The 21,687-nt window shown below is 46.0% G+C and overlaps 1 long non-coding RNA gene across 1 annotated transcript; it reads left to right on the plus strand.

Annotated features, from left to right (window-relative positions):
• The first annotated feature begins 406 nt into the window (after nucleotides 1-406).
• LOC114000554 lies at nucleotides 407-1,526 on the plus strand. Its single transcript, XR_003545261.2, has 2 exons — nucleotides 407-523; nucleotides 981-1,526. It is a non-coding gene; the product is annotated as an uncharacterized LOC114000554 (long non-coding RNA).
• The last annotated feature ends 20,161 nt before the right edge of the window (nucleotides 1,527-21,687 follow it).

The following is a 21,687-nucleotide window of genomic DNA, read 5'->3' on the forward strand; positions in this document are numbered from 1 at the left end:
GGAGACCAGAGTAGAACAAGACTTTGATTATTTCAAACAGAGCCTGTAAACTTCGGGTTTTTTCCATTGCTTCTCTTCCGTAAAGTAAGGCTTATGGTCGGAGGTCCGGCGAGCCAGCGTTTGAGGGACGGCACAGGGCCACAGCTGGGGGCGCTGCCGTGGCCTGGGGAGACACGGGGCCCATGTGGGTCGCACGCCCAGGCGGCAGGGCTGTGGTGGGCGGGCAGGGCAGAGCCGGGGCCGGGGCCGGGGCCGGGGCCGGCCTTTCCCGCCGGAGCGCGCCGGGAGCCCCGCGCGGGCGGCGCGAGGGGGCGCGCGGGTGCCGTGAGGCGCTGCGCGCTCGCGCAGATGCCGCGCCCGGGGCGCGCGGGGGCGGCTCGCGAGGTGCCGGGGGCGGCCGCGGGGCTCTGAGGGACCGGAGCGGGGGCTGCTCCCCCGGAGGGAGCGGACACGCGGGGCGCCCTAAAAATAGTGCCGGCCGAGGCCGGGCTGGCCGTCACGGCGCTGCGGGGGAAAGCGCCAGGTGGGTTTTGGGGTGGGGGCGAGGAGGGGTGCAGCACGGACCCCGGGCGACCGGCGCTTCTGCAGCCGGCCCCGCTGGGAAAGTGCTGCCGCTTGCCCGCCGGCTTCGGCAGAGGGGTTTGAGTCCGCCTGCGTGCAGGAATAAATGAGGGAATGCCTCGAGACGGTCGGTGAATGACAGAGAGGGCTGCGCCGCTGCCCCGCTACAGCCGCCCTGCCCGGGGTGCCCTCGGTGCTCGGAGGCGGGGGGACCCTCGGGCGAGTCGGCCGCGGTGACCACAGGAATCCCGGCGGCCTGAGTCGGCGGGAAGTGGTCTGTAAGGCCTAGGGAGCATTTCCCCGTGCTCCCGAGGAGGTTGTGCGTACGCGAAAAGGTGTTTGCGGAGGCGAGCGGGGGGCGAGGGCGACGAGGTGCGGGGAGCCCGTCGCCCTGGCAAAACCCGGCCGCCTCCACCCAGGTCGTCGGCCAGCGAGTACGACGCAGAGTTGGAATGAAGCTTCCCGAAGGCTCCAATGGCAAGCAAGGGATGCACGCCCTCCCGCTACCCACCATCCCAAAACTATGTTTGTGGGCTTCTTACTTTGTATTTAGTGTGTTTATTAAGGCTTTATGTTCGCGAGAGGCTGCATTTGCGAGGAATGCTGTGCTGCCGAGTTGCCTGCATTGGCGCTGCCGTCGCTGGGAAGCGCCGGTTCAGGCTTCAGCCCGCGGTCCGGCGGAGCTGCTGCTCCCGCTCGGGCGGTGCTGCGGCGGGACCCCCGCTGTCCCGGCACCCTCGGTGCCCGCCGAGGCTCTCCAGGCATGTACCCGTCTGCTTATTTTAAATACACCGGTCCCCCTGGATGTTGCAACAGCGAAGTAAACGGAGATACAAAAAAAAATGCGCCTAACTTGAGGAAAAACGTCAGTGTTGCACTGTCAAAGAGAGCTGATCACTATTCTTCAAGAACCAGTAAAAAGCAACTAAGAAACATTAAACATACAGAGGAATTAGAGGCTCTAATATTTGAGTGGCCTCTGTATAATAATATGAAAATGTTACTGCACAGCAATAATAGGTATCCAATTTATCGATGTGCATAGGCAGGAAAAAATAGCCTTTCTGTTACGTCTTTATGCAATTTCGGAGCATTAGTACTGAAATTAGGGTAAGTGGGAAATAATGTGTATAATTACAAGAAAAAAACCGACAAAGATTGAAAAGGACAGGCGTTTAGCAGCACACAAAACCTCACGAAGACAGTAGGCTTGTTAGGTGCAGGGACTGTTTATCTGGATGGCTCCTCACTCGATTTTTTAAGAACAAACACTATTTTTATAATAAAGCACTTATTGCTTCTCGTCATAACAATAATCACTATACGAGCAGAATTTTTCCCCTTTCTCTCTCGCGTAATGATTATGTTCTGTTGCCGAGAATGTAATGATTTGGAGCTGCAAAACTCGGATTTTCATATTTTCTAGATGCTCCCCTTATGCGCATTTCTTCCTCTCTGTGCAAAGAAGACTACTTTGCACTTATTTTATTCATTTGACTTTGTTCAGCCACTGGCCCCTGGCCAAGGAGAGCATGTACACAGTAACAGAAAATCCCGTGAAGAAGATCGTAATGATCAGGCACTTGATTCAGTGCAGTGGTTTTGCTAATGCCAGGAGTAACTGCTATGAGAACTTTCCAAATCTGCAGCCATGAAGTTCAAAACTCTTGTTATAATTTCTATGCCTCAGACTCTACCTATGCATTCATACAAATGCTTATAGCATTGTATTCTCAAGGGCGCTACCTTTAAAACTCTGCTTTAATGGAATTCACTCTATAGGAAGCATCACTTGACAGAAGTGTATTTCTCCTTTCCCTTCCCTTCTACTTTGTTATGTTTCTTCATAACACTGTTTGCGTTTATGTTGGACGGTTTGTAGCTAAACACACAGAGACAGGTTTTTAAAATGGACACAGTAGTAATATCAGCTGGAACTCCTCGGAGGACGCGAGAGGGAGGGGGCGGGGGTGAGGAGGAAGAACATTTAAACGCACTTTAAAGTACTCCATTACTGAAACAGTAGCTGCAGAAGTGCAGCTGGGAAGGGGCAGCAGGGCTCTTTAAATGATATTTGAATCGGACTCGCATTTTAAGTGCTGTTTATGAAGTACATATGGAACTTTCCAAAACTGTTCAGCAAGTGCCAACAAAATGTATCTATCGAGGAGGCAAGAAGACAAGGGAATATTTTATTCAGTTCTTACTTGTTTTGATAGCTGGGCACATCGTTATGGTCATCATAAGTGTAGCACCTACAGTAGATTTATCAGTTTAATATTTCCCTGCAATACTAAAAACGTTTCTTTACTTAGGCAAATGCTCCTGTCTAGTTTATTCAAGGTGATTTGCCAAGCTAAGGGAGCCACTTCCTGTAACAGGTACTTTGACAAGGATAACCGACAGTCTTATATATCAAAGAGTAGTCAAACCGCAATGAGATTCAAAGCAGGGAGTGTTGGAACATTTTGTTCCAGAGAACGAGCTAAAAATAACAGCCCCTCCCCATGTTGGAAGGGGGTTGATTTTCCCACTTGGAAGGGCAAAGAGAAATCAAATTATTAATGTAATCAAATAGAAAGTCCACCCGGAGAGGCGAAGGGTGAAAGGGGTTTGTTCTGAAGTGTCAATGATTCAAATAAGCTAGAGTCCAGAGCCCGGCTCTGAAAAAGATTTGATGGATTGTTGGAAGCTTTAACAATTTTATACCTTCCTCATGACACATCAGAACGTGGCATTTGAACAAGGTCATAATAATACCAAACTGCATAGCCAAGTTCTGCCACTCGAAGCCAAATCCCTAAGTCTCATTTTCAGCCCAAAACCGAGTTCCTTCTACAGCCTCACGTTTTACTTACCCGCAAAACAGACTTTCTAAAGATGTCAAAAACTGCTTTGACATCTATTTCGGAGATTAGAGGCTAAATTGTGGTGCACGTCAGTAAGGAAATACTTAACAACATGATAATTACACCATCCACGTTACTGAGATATTTGGTTAGAGACTTTCAGCATCCACCCTGCGGGAAAAGAAAGTTTCTTTACTTGTAGACACTAGGGGAAAATAAAAGCAAAGCAGCAACATCAAAAACCCCAAGCACCCACGTTTTTAATCCCCTGATCACTTTTTCTGCAGGCAGGGAAAGCTTTCCTCTTTTCCAATAAACTATTTCCAAACAGCTATTACTTCCCTATTCTCGTGAGCGGCGTGGGGTTTGTTTTTGGATTTGAATGTTTAAAGCACAATAGAGACATCATACTAAAATAGCCGGCGGCAGCCCAGCCGAGAGGCGTCGTTTCCCAGCAGCTCCGCACAGCCTCCGTGGCCGCGGAGAGCCGCGCTGCCTGGGGCGCGCTGCCGGGATGCCCCGCGGCTCTCGCCGTAGCCCTCGAGCATCCCAGCTCAGCGCCGCCGCCCCCGGCACCTCCGGCACCGGCCAGCCTTTGGGGCTGCCGCCCGCCGCACCAAGGCGGGTTCCCCCTCCGGCTTCCCAGTAGCCACGGCGCGGGTGGGTGGCAGCCCGCCTTCCCCTCGTACCCACTTTGTTTTCACCTGGTACTACAGTACAAACTCTGTGTCTTCCGCTCCTCGCTTCAGACGCAAACACAAGCTCTCCTTGATTCGGCCACGCCGAGTACCCCCCCCCCACCGAGATGGGGTGGCAGTCCCGGCCTCCCCCTTTCCCGGGGGCAAGAGGCTTTCCTCTTCCCAGCCAGGGAGCCGGGGCCGGACCTTCTCCCGTTACCTCTCTCTCGCCCACCAGGAGCAGGGGGGTAGTCCCGCACCTCTGGCCGCCGGCCCCTGCCTCCCTCAGGGTCCCGTCTGCGGGACTTCCAGCTCTTTTCCTCTTCTGTCCTCCTGTTTGTCTGCCCGCCTGCCTGCATCCTTTTTTATTTTCCCTGCCGGTGACTTAAGCCCAAGCCAAAGGAGGCACAAGGAAAAATAGCCGTGGGCTCCAGGTCTATAAATACAGCTTGAAGCGAGCATCCAAAAGTTTGCAAGGAAAGGAAGGAAGACAGCGTACGGAGACAAAAGCCAAGCATCGCTCCGCTGCTGCCGATGCTCTGGCTCTGCTCGGGCTTCGCGGCGGATCGAGCCCGTTCGCTGTTTGTTTGGGTGGGCTGTTTTTGGGGGGCAGGGAGGTCGGTGGTTGTTGAAGGTTCGGCACGTTCATCATTTCAGATTTAAATAGGCGAATTTTAGAGGCAAATACCAGTCGATCGATCAGCCAACTTTGCAGCTGCTATTGTGAGAGTAAACTTTCTTAACGCGGCTGAAGCCACTAGTGGAGGGTGGTTTTTTCTTTTGTTTATTTTGGTTTGGGGTTTTTTTGCAGCTGGTGAAACCTAAGAGTCTGACCATTTCCTTGTTCTCTCCATGTTTTGTGCGTCCATCGGCGAGTAAGAGAAAAAGAGGCAGTCGGCTCTTAAAAAGAGGGGTAGCGGCGCCCCTACCTGCTCTGTGTCGCTGTCTTAGAGCCTGTCTTTGGAATACGCGTAAGCAGGGCTGCCGTCCGCCGTAGAAGTAACACTGGCATGTCAGAGAGGAAATGGCCAACATATGCCTGCCTTATCCTAAGTGTTTATTCATGTTAACTGCTGTCTTCTTCATCCTACGTAAGCTCTTTCTCAGTACGGAGCAGTAGCCGGTCAAAAGAACAACAACGACAAAAAGAGTCAAGGAAATGTGCATACATCGGGTGAAACACGGAGAAACCGACCCATTTTTGGAGTTAATCGATTTGGGAGATTAAGGTCGTGAGAACCAAGCAGGTTTGGAGTTAGGGAATGAAGCTAGCAAGCGGAGAAAGTGACTTTCGGTGCGCAGGCAGCCTTTGAAAGCGCAAGGAGGGACATGCCAAGCTGCCCTGCAGCGAGAATGCGAAGTGGAAGCAGAAAGAGGCCGCAAAAGAGTGAGGAAAGATGCTGCCCGGAGCGGCCGCCTGCCTCCCGCCCGCCTGCCTCCCCCGGGACGGGCGGCCCCAGTCCCAGCGGCTGCCGGAGGGGAGGGAGCGAGGGCGGAGGGGGCTTCTCCCCACGGAAGAGCGAAATAATCGGCGGCTGATGTGAGACAGAAATACAGGGTGCTGCGAAAATAAGGGCTGAAAGGCAGAAGGAAACAATCCAAAGAAGTAAATTGACGCTTCAGCCTTCAGCACTGCAGCTTTGCGGGAGTTTGTGCTTGCTCTGCACGACAAGCGCTAGGCAAAAAAGATATTCTCACATGGAAGAACTCTGCAGGCTTCAGAGGAGCTGTTTTAAGGATCCTCCTACATCTCTTACAGTGGCAGGAGGCAGCTTTACTGCTATAAAAGGGGGAACTGGAGGTTTCTGCTCGTCACCCTGCCCCCATGACACTGTTCACCGAAGGGGAAGAGTTGATCAGGCTTGCCAGGATTCCAGGTTCTTGTTTAATTAGCGGTCGTGAGAGTTGTTCACAGGCATTACTTTTGGTTTGGGGAAAGGATGAGGAGATAGAAACTGAGTATCTGCTTTATCTTGGAAAATTCACCAGTGGCCAACGTCTAATAAAATAGCTTTTGTGGCAGCAGGGCTGCACAGCTTTTGTGGCAGCAGGGCTGTGGAGCCATCCCAATACCTACTCGCTGGGCTAGCTCTCACCACATTTGGCACTTCACATGCGTAACACTTGGAGCAGAGGCTTCCCCACCATGCACATGTGCTGTCACTAGGCCACCACAGTTTTACTGATGACAGATTTCTAGTAACTGAGTAGTTACTTCCAGTGGACGGATTGCACTGCCAGCCTTCTCAGCCCATCAGTCTGCCCTGGGCGTGAGCAGGGAGATGGGGGTGACCAGGGAGCTGCACACAGATGGGGGGGGGGGGGGGGGTAAAACAGCCCACAGGCATAAGCACAGGGACAGAGAGGTGCAGTCTGTCCTGCACCCACAGTAGGTGTCCCCGCTCACTGGGGTGAGCCTGCCAGCCTTCCAGGAGCAGCTTGCAACCAGAGCTAGGTCTATTTAAAGCCACTGCTCTTGCTGCAGATTCCAGGCAGTGTATGCCAATCCCCTTGGCTTGGCAACATTATTTTTGGCTGCGGCTCCCTCCCACATTGTAGGAAATACAATAAAATTAAAACAAACATTAAAAAAAAAAAGGAAAGAGGAAAAAGATGCTGAGTGAGTGCTCCTGGCCGGGTAAGGAGAGGAGCCCATGGGTGTCACATGTCTTCCCTGCCACACTGTTCTGTAGTTACCTCCCCTCCAACTGTGGCACCTCTACTGGCCAGTTGTGAGGTGGCTGGTGTGGGGTGAGAGAAGGCAGCATAGCAGTGTAGCCCCACACCAGCTGCTGTGGGTCCTTTCCCACTGCATTTGCTCTGACTTCCCTGGGCTAAAAGAGTGTGGCCACCACTGTGGTCCAAGCCCTAGGGGCAGCAGCCTACTCCAGGTCCTAGGGCAGCTGCCAGGGATGGCCTTGGGATCACCCTGATCTGGACAACTGTTTAGGTAGGACCGACCTCTCTGTGTGGGCACTGCTGGATTAGGGATGATTTTGGGTCCTGTTGGTGTGATCTGGATTTAGTCTTCAGCTTGCCTTCAGGAGAGGTGTTAGAAGAAACTATAGCTTTCCTGGAGCAGGAGGAGCCTGGTTTCTGATGTTTGCCATTCCGCTATCACAGCTTGGCCTTAAAAAGAGTAGTAATGAAAAAAAGCATTCAAACAAATCCTGTTCCTGAATTGTGGCCATGGGAGTTGTAGGCACAATGGATACCGGAAACCAAGAAGCCCATACTTTCTCAGAAAACTTTATCTGTCAAAATTTCATAGAAGACATGAGGGGATGTGGTTCAGGCAGGGAAAGTAAATCCATTAGGGAAAAAAGAAACCTCTCTCACTGTTGCAGAAGAAAACACTGTGTAACGCTGTAATGGAAAAGCACTGATTGCTTTTTCCTCTAATTTACCAACCTATGCTTCTACCTCCATACAGAGAGCATGAATATATGCATTTATTGAAATACATTCTTTACTGAAAAATTAGTGGTGTTTCTACTCAGAGGCTGTACGTTAATTTTGCCACCTTCTTTGGAGAGGCTCTTGTATTACTTTCCTTCACACACTGTAAAGTCTAATAGAGCTTTCTCCATTTACACACCTTTCTGCTGGTTTGGCTCCTCCTACTTCCAACTTATTTTCCTCTCTTTGGCTCAGTAAGAAGCAGAAGGAAGACAGGGAGGGGTTATAATAGAAATGGTAAAGGTGGGGGCTAAGATGGTAAAAAAGAGGTGGAACTTGCTTTGAGTTTGCCTTAGCAATCAGTACCACTCTTGTGACAAAGCTTGCCTTTGCTCATCCTAGTCAAATTGAGCTGCTCTTGGCCTAGACTGACCTCCTGATGCTGGCAGTCACATCTTCCTCTCACTTTCCCTACTTCCGCTACTCAAGAGCTGAGTGCTGTCCTGCTCTGTCACTTGCTTGTGTTAACGCATATTGTACTGCAAAGTATATTACTTCATTAATCAGTTCAGCCAGTTAACAGAAAGATTAATAGTCTTACCTTATTAATTTGAGTACATGCATCTCTATATTTAGAGTATTCAAAGAACTGCAGGCTATGATTAAGATACAGAGAAGCTCCATTATAGCCCTGTTTTCCATATGTTCAAAGTGTTCTGAAAATGTCACCTTTGGAACTCAAATTTCATGTGTCTAGTAAAAACTACTAACATGCCAGGAAGTCTTCCTCTGAACACAAATGCTGGTTTTTCAGAAAAGTCAGTATCTATTTAAAGTAAGAAGAAGGACTTTAGCTTAAATACTTCCAAACCATTTTTTTTTCTCTCTGAACTTACGTGTCCTTGAGAGACAGGATTGCTTGTCCAGCTACTGGTACAGGCTTTCCTTTTAAAATTGGCTCTGAGAGGGTCACTACAGAGAGTGGCTGCCGATGAAGTTCAAAATCATCATGGCATGGTTTGGTAGCTTCTCAGTGCTGTACTGCTGTTCCCTGGGCCCATAGTGTTCCGCTCTTCTTCCTTATTGTGGCTTACCTCTATGCAACACAAGTTACCTGTGGTCACTTTTGGCTTATGCACATGTGACTCTCCTGTCATGCGACTCATTGTATTTTTACATGCAAGTCTCACCTTAGACATGCTGCCGAGGTTAACCAGACCTTCACAACACCAGGCTTACCAAAGGGTTTGGTTACTCCCTGATGTGATCATGGTTTACAGTTTCATTTTAGTAGCTGCATGGAAAATCAACAATATTAGTGAGGCATGTTCAGAGATGGAGATGAGAAAGCCCTCTATGGCTTCAGGGAGTGCCATTATAAATCCAGTGCAGCAAAATACAGCAACAGCACACTTTGACATGGACCTGCCCAGCTGTGGTGAGCTTGAACGGCCCATTACTGCCTAAAATATCTGCTTTTGAATTAAAGAATTTATTATCTTTTTAAAAAGAAATCTATGAGTCACTATGGCATCTTCTTTCTCCAGACAGTACTTCCTGTAACATCCACACCCGTAGAGCACTATAGAGTTATACTCCTAACTCTGTCTTCAAGTCCAGACTGTAGACTATCAATGTTTGTTTGCATGTAGTAAAAATCTCCACCCAAAACTGTAGAATTTGGCTTCCTTGAGGTTGTCCATTCACAACCTCACATCCCAGGAGAGAAGGAGAGAATAAATTTGACAGTCTGTGCTAATCTTCACCTTAGTCTTCAATGGCTGCTTAAATACTCCCCCTCCCCAATCCAGGATGCCAGTATTTGCCTTTAGCATTTAAGGTTTAAAATATCAACATTCAGTAGGCTTCTAGGCCAGAACAAACTTCCTGTAGCTCACCAGCCCTCTCTCTGCCGTGGCATGCTCTTCACTCAGCAACTCATGAGATGGCAGGTGGAAATTTTTCCACATGAGAAAGTTACTTGTCTTCTTAGCAGTAATCTCTCCTTACAAACATCCTGGAATGACCCCTCAGTCCATTTTCCCTCACTTCTTTTTCCAGTCAGTTAAGAAACTAACCTGAAATTGCTCCCCAAAATGCACCCATGAATGGGGAATCTGGTTTCTAGCAGATGACATATGAGCCAAAATGCAGGGCTAAAGGAAGAGGTCTGTGGTCTTGCCAAGTCATAGAATATAAGGAGATACTCTTTTTTTTCCTTTGACTAGAGGATAAGTTATATGCTCATCATTTTTCCTGAAGAAAGTTTCCTCCTCTTAGAGTGGTTAATAAGCAAAGCAAAATCAACGAAGTATAATAAAAGAGCTCATATGGGCATGAAGTGCACATGAACTCCGGACAGAAGTGAGAAAAACATTTAAGCCAGTGAAGAGGAACACTTAAGATACTGATGTGATGAAGAGCAATGACGACAAAAAAAAAAAAAAAAATGAAATGGAGGAATGTAAAGTGACTTCTCTGACCAGGACTAGAAGAGCATGCATTAAGGCAGAAGAGAGAAAGCAGCAAAGCAACTGCTCCTATGGTTTCCAAGGCATGGGTTCCCACTCCTGAGGCATAACTAGCTCCAATATTTCACTGGTGTCCTCTCCTGCACACTGTCTTCTCACACAGTCAGTTCTGTCACCAGAGAGTAGAAGATTTTCAGTTTTTCTGGAACTAGAAGTAGGTACTGCTCCTTATTCACTCTGTTCCTACACAGTGCATTGCTGTGTGGCCAAAGGGAAATAGTATCCTTCCGGAATCCTTCTCAAGCACCAGTGTGACTGTACCGCCAGCACTTACTGGCATTGCAAATCTGCATCTTTAAAAATCATTATTATAAGCAGTTGGAGTGCCTGTAATGGTTCTAAAAGTGTTTAAATAACTCACCATTTGTAATATCTTTTATTTTAATATTTTTTAAATTCATTAATAAATCAATTAGACAATCTTCACAGATATTCTCAGACATTTGAATGTTCAAGGAAGAAGAAATTAGGACAACTAACATATTCAGCTTCCTAATAGTAAAAACATCAATGCAAAACATATCCATCTGTGCTAGAGGAGAGTGCCATGTCTCATTTTGTTTCCATAGCATGAAATTTCCTCTTGCATCTTACAAGCAATGCAGAGAGTGCTTTCTTTTAGTTCTTTTCCCGCTCACTGGGCCCTGCCCCACTGAAGATGACCTGTCTCAGGTCTCCTGTGTCTTAAAAACTGGTGGAGAGTCTTGGAGATCCTCTTCCTTGGAGACACTGTAGAAGCCAGGAGACTAGAAATGGCACTAGCCAGACTTTTATCCAGAAATTATTCAGGAAGAAGGACTGTCTTTTCTTTATCCTGCTGAATTCATGCTTTGCCACTCTTCACCAGCTGACAGGCTTCTGTTGGGTGCAGTGATACCAGCATGGAGGGGGCAAGAGGTGTTGTCAGCAAACTTGCTGAGGGATTCTAGTGCCAAACTTATCCTAGAGCCAAATCTGATCACCTATGCAATTGCAACACAGTTAGAGTCTGTTACAGGAGTATAGGCCATGTGGCAGCTCTTCAAGTATACCTTCACATAGGTGTTTGGTCAGCTGAGATAAGCACGCTTGCACCCAGAGCAAGAAATAGTCTGCCAAGTCAATTTGGATGCTGTAGGACTCATCTTAGAAACAGTGGAATATGCAAAGTTCAGTCAAAAGAGACCCCCTAATTGGATCGGGAAGGAGAGTTGGATCTGGTAGATTGGCTTGCAAAAAATAGGAAGCCAAAATAATTGTCTTCTAAGGGCCTGCCCTGGCTCCATTTCACAATGTTCTGGAATTTCTAAACTTAAAAAAAAAACCAACCAACAAACAAACAAAACAAACCTGCTACAAAAATACAGCTGCTACAAAGTCACTTAATATGCTGCTGGTCGGTTCACATAGCTTGGCTGAAAATGCTTCAAGGCAAAAGTAACAACAAAGATGTGCACCCCTTCTCTTCCTGTTCACCTTAATGAGGTGTGAACTCAAAGGGCTCTGTATGCCATTTAAATGCTACCATTAAGCCTCAGCTTTTCTTTTTTTTCTTTTCTTTTTTTTCCCCCTATTAAAAACAATGATGTCACAGTTCTTAACAATCTTGTGGATTGAGAGACTCAAGGGTCTGGGGGAAGAAATTACACTTTGTCATGTTATGAAGGACGGATGAAGAGTTGAAGGCTCTTTTATGGAATGTATAGGAGATTTTTTCCTAACTTTTACTGTTTCATTCTGTTATCTCCTAATCTTTTGATTTGTTCTGGTGATGATGTGATGATGTGGTTGTGTGGTGGTTATGGTGGTGCTTCTGCCATATTTTTCTAGAAGAAGAGTCCAAACAAATAAAAGTACGTAGTATGAGACTATTAATTAGGCAGGAATAGACACTGTGCATCAGGATTCTGCAGCTGCTTTCCTGGACAAGGAGAGGGAGACTTGCTGCTGACTAAAACTGTATATGCCATATTTTCTCTCCTGTGTTGTTTTGTTATCTAAAGTGAAAAATCTAGCCTACTATAATCAGTAACAACTTTGCTACTTCTTGCTGAAGCCACAGAATTTTAGAAATAATTTCACTAGATCTGCTTGAATTCTCCCTTACCTAATACGCCAGAGCAGGGCTCGGAACAAGTGGCACTTGACTCTGTCATGGTGGGAACTCCAGGCTTTGCTTGGCAGGACAGGGAATTACTGATATCAGCCTCTGCGAGCTTTCTGCCCAGTACTCCCCACCTCTGTGCCCAGTGCGTTTTATCCTGGACTGCAGAGTGCTTGCCTGGGGGAAGAAGCAGAAGGAATCATTTTGCTGGAGCCAAACTGGGAGTTATAATTCCGCCTAGTTGCTAGGAGACTGTGCGGGAGGCTCTGCGGGGCCGGGGGCCTATAAAGAGCAGCATGACAAAAGTATGAACTTTCAGAAATAATGAGCAAGTGTTGAGCACATGTGCAAATCGTGGATTTTTCGAGGCACCCTGCTCAGACGAACCAGAACAGGTTGTTTCACAAATAGCAAGCATCACCTTTTTTACAGTAGCTTTTCCCTGAGAAGTGGGAAGGTCCTCCTTGAAAGCTGGTGAAGTGAGAGCAGTTTTTCACATTTGCAAAATGATGTATTTATCCAAAGATACTTGGGTTTCTCAGCTGTCCTGTTATGCATAAGGATGGCTGTACCCCTCATGCACACAGCCGAACTGTACTGAGACTCTGCCTACCGCATTGTTGCTTAACATAATCCTGCTTACTTGGTCTATTCCATGACTGCGCTACTTCGTAGACTTTTACTGGTGAACCATTGATATGCCAGATCCTCTTTCCCTCATTTTATTTTCCTGTGCTGTTGATTAGTGAGGAAACCTTGAAAATACAGAGATTTTAATAAAGCAAATTTGTATCAGCATCTCAGAAAATAAAACTTGAAATATTTGACCTTTCTCACAAATTCTGTTATAAAGGTGTCAGATAATTCTTTAATTATTACTTGTTTTAGTGGAAATTCTACAAGTGAGTCTGTCTTCCTTCAGATTGTTATCTACTCATACTCAGATAGGTAGCTGACTTGGCAACAATTATCCATGGAGGAAAATTATTTACAGTCCTTTCAAGTTTCATCCATTGTGAATGTTAAAAAATATCAAGTATATAGATATACAACCTCAGAAGACTGAAAAAAACCCAAGAGTCAGCAGACTTTAAGGCCATCCTGTTACAAAATGTATGAGCATTTGATTACACTTGTGGAAAAGAAAGCCAAAATGAACATATGTTAGTGCTATACAATTGAGAAATCAAAGGCAACATAAATGATACATAACACAATTTTTGAACTTAAAAATACATTCACAAAGTTTGCCTATGACAAACAATTTAGGCTTAAACTAAACTGAAAAACTATGTCAACTTTGCACAATAAAATTTTTCTTTCTAAAAAACTAAAATACCTATTTCTTTCCTGATACCATTATTTCTGTTATTTGATATAATATAAAAAGTTCCCAATTGTTTGCTAAATCACTTGCAGAGCTAGGCTTAGTAACTATACGGGCTCAACAAAAACAACCAACCAACCAGAGAAAGCTGCAGAGAGTAATGGGACTGTCTACTAGAAACTGAATCTTTGTCATCCATCACAAAATTAAACCTGAGGAGCAACAAACCCCCTCAAAATCTATAATGAAATATTGTCAAAGTTCTTGCAAAAAACCTCTGTTAAGCGCTGATGACCAGCACAAATTGTTAATTGTAACTCTCAGACTCCAAGCTTTTTCTACAAAAAAGGGGAAAAAAATTAAAATTAAAAAAATCAATACCCACAGTTTCTTTCTGGCATGGAAAAAGGTCTGCTCTCCACTCAACTGACTGGCTGCCATTAAGTTTCCAAAATCTGCCACACACAGAATGAACAATCATTTCCCCTGCTCACTGAACAGACAAATTCATAATCCAATTTTTCTAGATCCAACTTCTTCATAAAATGATCAGTAAATAAAGACAGAAAAGCTCTACAATGATTGCTCTTAAGTCTGAAAGCTTATGTTTCAGATTTTTTTTTCCTATTTCATGGCAATTTGTGCTTCAGAGTAGAATGTATTTTTAGCAGCTTAGGCTTTTTTCTCGAATCAGACAAAAGAGAATTGAGTTCCTGAAAGGCCCCCATATTCCCGGCAATGGTCTCCAAGCAATTATGAAGATTCTTTGGAGTTTGTACTTGGCAATTTTTAACAGGAAGAAATGTATTTGTTATCTGACTGATTAAAACTCGTCACCCACTTTAACCTCATTCAGTTTTATTTATTTCATTGTAACTGCCTTAATTGTGTAGGAAGTTTTAGATGTGAAATCCTGCCTCTGCGAGGATTACTGCCTTCGGGTTTGGCCTGGAGAACAATTCCTCTAGAGCGGAGTTCATCCTGAAGGAAGGGATGACACAGTTTAAAAAATTCAGCATCTGAAACCATGCAATTATATTACCTGTCTGCAAAAGCCTTTCACAAAAATACGCACGAAGAACCATACTCGTCAAGCGTGGCCCGGGAAGGCTGAACTAAAATATTTCACCCTTAATATGCAAACCCCCGTGACGGCCCTGCTGCGTGAGGCAGCCGCCAGGCGGAAGCGGAGAGCCGCGCTTCCCGCGCCAAGACCGCAGGAGGAGGAGAAGGAGAACGAGATGGAGGAGGAGGATGAGCAGCCCGTGGCCGTGGAGCTCACGGCCGAGGCTGGAAGGAGGCTCGGGCCGCTCCGCTCCCCACTCGCGGCCGGGGTGGGGCGGAGGAACGCGCAGGAACGCGCAGAGACGGCTCTCCCATAGATGTACACATCTATATGTATACACATAAGCGTTTAAAAATTGTAAAAAAAAAAAAAAAAAATTTTTTTTCTTGGGTGGCGTTCAAGTTCAGACGCCACTGAAACGTGCTCTCCAGCCTGGCAGGTCAAAAGAGGAAAGAAGACTGAGAAAAGAGGAGGAGGATGGTCTGCCTGCAGGCTGTGACTTTACCACCTTTTCCCTTGCTCAGGCCAAGAATTTCCATCTCTTTCTGTGTCAGGCAAAAAGCCGGCAACAAAATAAATCTAAAACAAAGCTGACAGCCAACCTGAGTAAATAAAAGTAACAATCCGCCCCTTTCCCTCTAAAAAATCCCCCCAAATATCCCAAATGATAAAAGCAAACAGAACAAAAGAAAACATCCCAAAACAAAAGGTATAAAGCCACTTCTGGAAATAAAAATTAAAAATATAAACAATAAACCAAGAACAACAGAAAGACCTCAATACATTGAGTCCTTGAGAATACAGATATACATCCTGGAAAACGTGAAGCCAAAGGCCTAGTGGTGTGTTAGAGATTTCAAGATCTCATTTATTTAATACAATACACCATGATGGTACATGGTGTTAAAGTAATTTTTTATATATTATATATATTATATGTATATATTATTTTTAACTTGATTGGCTCTTGTTTTGTAGCTCCTCCAGGCTGAGATTGTGTCTCTGTGGTTTCAAAGTGGTTATTATAGCCTTTTCTTAAATGCTGATATCACTTCTGCTTTACAGGGTAAGATATAAGCGGTGGATTGTTTGTATTTTTTTTTTGGCAGCTTTTGTATATGGGTCACACTTTTATGCCAGAAATCAGTTAATGGGAGTTTGCGTCCAAAAGTGCTGAACTTGGCACATTTCCTGCTTCAACTTTTTTCCCCTCCCCCTTCTTTTCTGGCAGACAACTATCAGTCAAATTCTGGAAAGGATTAATGCAAATGCTACTTTATTTGTATCTTACAGACAGTTCTTTTCCCCCCCCTTTCTTGTTGCTGTAGAAATTGCTTCTTTACTCACGTTTTAATATAATATTTTCTCTCTAGCTGTTTTAGTGGTTTCTGTAGTTAATGGACTGCAATTTTAATGTATCATGTTGAGGAAATGGCATTGCTTCTGTGTATGGTCTGCTCGATAAATTGGAGGCTTGTGCTGGTCTCTTTCATGCTATGTTGCAGGATGCAGTGTTCGGGTGGCATTTCTGGCTTGTTTTTTAAAGTTACTCTAAAGGGTTTCTTTTTGTTCCTTCCTTCTCCCCCTCCTTTTTTTTTCACTGCCGTTTTGTTGTAGGACCTGTGTGTGTATTTTAATTCATTCCTTTCTCTTTCGTGTCTGTTTGTATGTGTGAGTGCGTGTGTGTCTGTCTGCTTTCCCTCTTGTCCTCTCTTCGCCTGTGTGTCTGGGCCACATTTTAATGCACAATATCCCATCCATTAAGTTGTGGTTGAATGCGGAGTGTGTGAGGATTTGGCAGCTCTCAGGTTGAAGGGGGCGGGGAAGCCAGTTTCGACTCTGACACAAGATGCCGATGTGGCGTGATCTGAATTATTATTAGTTCTGCGAACATAGCCATCTTCTCCTCCCGCGCCTGGAAAGTGCGGCCATTGAACTTGCGACGGGGCAGACAAGATGTCCAGAGTCTTTTTTTGGTTTTTTTTTTTTTAAAGTACAGTAGCTGGCAGGGAAAAGGCGCCAAAACACACAGGATTAACTCGTAACATTCTCTGAAGTGGTTTTGAGCTGCAACGCTTAAAATTTTAACGCTGAATCACAAGAAAAAAAATCAAGCACTTTCTAAATTCTAATTTAGGCAGACACTTAAATCCAGCTTCTAGACACTGCCCTTCCCCCGCCTCCCTATCCCAATATTCTAAGAATCTAGCAAGTGACATAAACTGCCAGAAAAGAAATGTGCTGGAATTTTATTTGTGTTGTTGTTGTTGCTGTTTATGTCTAGGGCATTTGAGATCAGCAGATGTGAATTTTTAAAGAATTTACTGCATTGGGGAAAGAGAGTTTCATGCCTTTGTATGGCTGAGAATGTGATCTGCAGAGAGGACAAAAACTGCACAGTTGTGTAACTCAAAACACTGTGGTTTACAGCTTCACACTTGAGGTTTGATGTTTTCATTTGCTGGTCTGGGAACTGTGGAAAGTCCAAGTATTAAAGTCCCCATCAAGCCATATGTGGACAGGGGTCAAGCGCACACACTTGTCATATGTATGTGTGTCTCAGTACAGAGTCACTAGTGTGTTTTGTTACTTCTGATTGTATATATGCACACTTTCTATCTGCTCATATATATACAAAGTTTATATACAGTATGTTTTTCTTCCTATCACCCAAAGCCCCCCAAATAGGCTAGTAATTATGATGATACATAATTTTATTGGTGTGATACCACACTGATTTAGAAGTTGTACTGTTTGCTTTTACATTTTAAGTCATAAATAATTTACAATTCAGTCACATATGAAAAATATCAAGGCCCCATAAACCAATGTATTATCAGTTTGCTTATTTAACTGGTTATTGTTTTCTTCCTGAATTTATGTTCATATACATACTCTTATACATACAAATATACCCAGAAAGCATTCCTGCACATAAGAAAACTGACCAAGGCTCTGATTATGTAAAAGACACAAAACTTTACTTTGTAGGTTAATATGCTGGTACAAGAAGTCTTGCAAGGCACCATGATCACTCATACAGATAAAACCACCATTAGGTAATAGTATGATAATATAATATGATTTAGAATATTTGTTACTCCTAGTTGACATAAACTAAAATCTATTTGTGCTACTCAGTATTTATGTGTGTACCTAAGGAATTGTGTATTGGACAGACGTGTGTTAATGGCCTTTTCTAACAAAAGGTGAAAAAGGAGCTAACAGTACTGTTATTAAACTAGATATAAAAATACTATAAAGCTTGTATTTTGGATCATAGAGACCTTTTACATAAAAGTTTTGGTGCTAGTTCTCAGATATTTAATATTTTAGATGAAATGCCATACACCAAAATCTTTCTGGTTTTCACAAAGAAACTACTGGAATTTTCACATGGAGACTACTGGAATTTTCATGGAAACTTGATTTCTTATAAGTTCACTATCTATGTTCAGACATTTGGCTGAACTACCCACTTGTATTCTGAGAAAATCTTAGGTTTCACGCTTCAGCATTAGCAATACCTTTCTTTTCGATGCATAATAAGTCTTGTGCTCCAAAACTTGAAACAGTTGAGAAGTTGTCCAGCCAAAAGGCAGCAGCTGAAATTCTGCTTTAGGTGGCATGAAAGCACCTAACTGTTTAACTTCTAAATGTTATTACCTCTGAAGTCTGAGGGCAGTGCCATTTTGCAGCATTTGGTAAAGTTTGTGAGCATGGTCTGAGGGAGAGAGGAAAAACATAGGTCTGCACTGCTGGCAGAAAACTGCTCTGGGAAGTGAGGATGGGAGGTAGGGAGTGAGCCCATCTGGCCATGGTGTCAGAAAGTCTTTCTGGTTCTTTGCTATGAGGTGAGCTGCAGTGTAGGATGTCCCCCATCCTGGCCACCTGTGCCAGAGTTGAGTGTGAGGCACGGAGGGTGGAGACTCTGGGTGAGGGTGACTCAGCTTTGGTATCTGCCACTTACTTGTGTAAAAACTGCCTTTTCTTCCTGAACATGCATTTTTGTTGCACAAAGTTTTCTAGCACCCCTTTGCTTGTGCCCAGCTGTGTGTGTGTCCAAGTATTGTATCCTACCTTAGGCCATCCTGGCTCCTGGAAGTCCAATGGGTTAGGATTAGTGTTAGAGAACAGCTCTCTCACCAAGAAGGTCAGATGATGACTCTTATTTTCTTAATTGCCCACATTGAAATGCTAGTTGAACTTCCAGATACAGCATGGAGATTGGCATAGCTCTAGCAGTGAGGACAAAAAGCAACTGTCCTCCAGCCTGGAGCTTCAAGGGTAGAGAACTTTTAGAAGTAACAGTATTTTTAGTATGTGGTCTGAAGGGTCTTTGGGGGTGTGGGGAGTTCATGCAAGCCAGGATTTGAAAGCAACTGAATCACTTTCTCACAAGGCCTCCCTGTATGCCAGGGACCAGCCACTGTGTCTGCTGGTCCTTGCTACATCAATACCATATTTCTCCAGGCTACCCAGTTACCACATACCTTTTTACACACCTCTGCAAAAAAGTGGTAGAGAGTTGCCCTTTTTTTATTGTTTTAATGTAGTGCTTTCTCCATTTTGGAAAAATCTTTAGGTTGCTTTCCTGTGAAAGGAGCTGAATGGTTGAGGTGGGATGGAGGAGGGTGGGGAGTGTAGGCATGTGTGCAACTGTTTGTGTGGAGAGTTCTCCCAGGACAAAGCCTTCCTCCTGTATGGGTTCCCACTGGGATTAACCAAGAGAGAAGCAGTGCTGAAACATGCGTTTGAGTGCTCAGTTCAGCTTGCTTTTAGTGATGTACTAGAAGCCTTAGGGTCAAACTGGAGGCAGACCCATGGCAACATGTACTAAGCCTGCCATGCCTCCTAGATCATACAGAAGACAAGGTGCTGCTGGAGCTGTGCTGGCTGGGCAGCTTCATTTCCCCCAAGATGCCTTCACACGAGGGGTCTATTCAATTCTGGCCAGCAAACTGCCTCTGGGGGTGGGGGTGTCTGGCTTTATCGTGGTCCCCAGCAGCGCTATTCTGGGGGATGCTGGCATATGCTGCAGGGATGTCTGTGCTCATCTGCTGCTTTGTGTGCTCTGCGTAGGGATGCAAACCCACCATCAGCTGGCTCTTGAGGGCATGCAAACCCAATCTCACACTGACTCAACATCCCTTGCAGTAGCAAGTGCTGTAGAAAGTGACCATTTTCTCTCTGCCCTTACCTTGCTCCATTTGTTTTTTCCTTCTTGTCTCACCTTGCTTGCTAGACTTTGTGAGGCAGTTCTTGCTTTTGGTGCACAGGACTCTAGCAAAAAGCAATCCCTTGTCCAGATCCTGGGAGAGAGTAGGGCCGCCTGCAAGCCCTGCCTGAGAATGGAGAGACCTCACACCTATGCAGCTCACAGGGGCAGTCTTGCTGATGTAGTGTTGGGAGCTTGCCCTGATCCTTATGGAGGGATGCGAGGGATAAAGGGGACAGAGGAGCGTTATTTGGTTTTAAATCAGGGCTGCGATAATGGTTTGTTGTGTAAGAGTTCAAATGCTCAAAGAGGTGTGTTCAAGGACATCAGTGCATTTGTGCCAAAGGGAATGTCTTTCACGGTAAATTAACTCCACTTAAATAGAATATTTATTTGAAGGGAAACTCTGGTATTTTAAGCTGGTGTTGTCAGCTTTTTGCAGTGTCTGAGTAAAGCAAAAGACGATAGGATTTGAGGGGTATTCTACAACATATATAAAAATAAATTTTACTCGTTATGGGTAACCCCGAGTTTGCCTCATCCCTTCTTGCCTAAGTGCATGCCCTGAACTTGTCACTTAAAAATACGATCTGTAGAAGGGAAAACGCACCGCGTTTAAACCCTGCAAGTCTGAGGGAACTGTGCAAGAGCAGCCAGAAGCCGAGCTGTGAGGATGCGGCGTGGATTCTGCAAGGGTTAACGCGTTTGGCTCATGCTGTTTCCTTTGACATTACCTGTCTTGTACGGGCTCTCTCCTTCCCCCGCCCATCCCTTTGCTTAGTTTGGTTTGTAAATTTATGGGAATTGCAGCTGGTAGCCTTGGCAAGCTCCCCTCATTAAGAGCCTTCTTTGAAAATGGGCTGTGTTTGAGCATTTCCGTAATGAGGACAGGACGGGGTTAAAAAGTGACCATTTCATGGTTGACTTGAACCTGCTTACTTTCCTTGATGTGTCGTTGTGAAATGCCTGACGTGAATAAACTCTCACTTTGGGCAAGGAGGAAGTCAGCGGTCCCTCCGGGACGTCGCCGGGGGCTGCGCACTGGCACCGGGAGGGAGCGCCGGTGCCGCCCGGCCGCCGTTCCTGCAGCCGGCAGCGACAGTTCTGTATGTGGGGGCTGCACACAGCGGGTGCCCCCTCAGCTCTGCAGTGCATCGCAGTCCTCCTCACAGGCGCAGAAATTAAGTTTCGCTCACTGCTTTTCCCCCCCTTTCCCAGCTACCCCGGTTAAAGCTGCCCCGGGAGAATGAAACCAGACCTCCCGCCCTGTTGCTGCCTGGGAGCCGGGACCCCTTCGCCGCCCCCGGCCGCAGCCTGCGAGGGCGGGGACATCAGTCACGGGCGGTGCGGGGAAGGGTCCCCCCTTTGGGCGGGGTGCCGGAGGGGGCTGCCCTCCCCCGTGTCCCCCGCGGGAAGTGGGGGGAAGCGGGGGCGCCTGGGCCCCGCCGCAGCTGGCAGAGTCGTACCCCGAAAGGAGAAGAAAAAGAAGCCTCTCGCAGATGGCAGCCCCCCCCCCCCCCGCCCTCCCGCCGCCGTCTTCCCGCCCCCTTTCCCCCCCCGCAACTTTCTCCCACCAGAAGAGCGGGAAAATGAGGGAGGGATGTTTGCTAAACGTGCTCGTTCCTTCTGCAGCGTTCGGTGGTGATGAATGCAGAGGGAGGGTAAAGGAATGGGATCTGATGGAGAAGAAATGTGTTTGCAGGGGTAGGAGGAGTGTAAGCGGTAATTGTGTAATTAATTAATTAAAAAAAATACTTAAGTCTCATTTGGGGAGAAAGCTGGAACGGGGTCCAGAGGGTGTAACCGGTGAATTTTTCAACTTCCAAGTTTTGCAGAGGGACAGGCGGAGGGGTTGGGGGTGGGGGGACACACACACGGACACGGCGAGAGCAAATCGGGTGGGAGCGCCAGGGAGAGATTTATCGTTTGAATTTTCAGGAGATCATTTTTATTAAGGTGGGCGTTTGGAAAGCAGT

This window comes from Pipra filicauda, unplaced genomic scaffold, assembly GCF_003945595.2.
Source record: "Pipra filicauda isolate LSUMZ 115617 unplaced genomic scaffold, ASM394559v2 scaffold359_size756093_pilon, whole genome shotgun sequence".
In the NCBI taxonomy this organism is placed as follows: Eukaryota; Metazoa; Chordata; class Aves; order Passeriformes; family Pipridae; genus Pipra; species Pipra filicauda.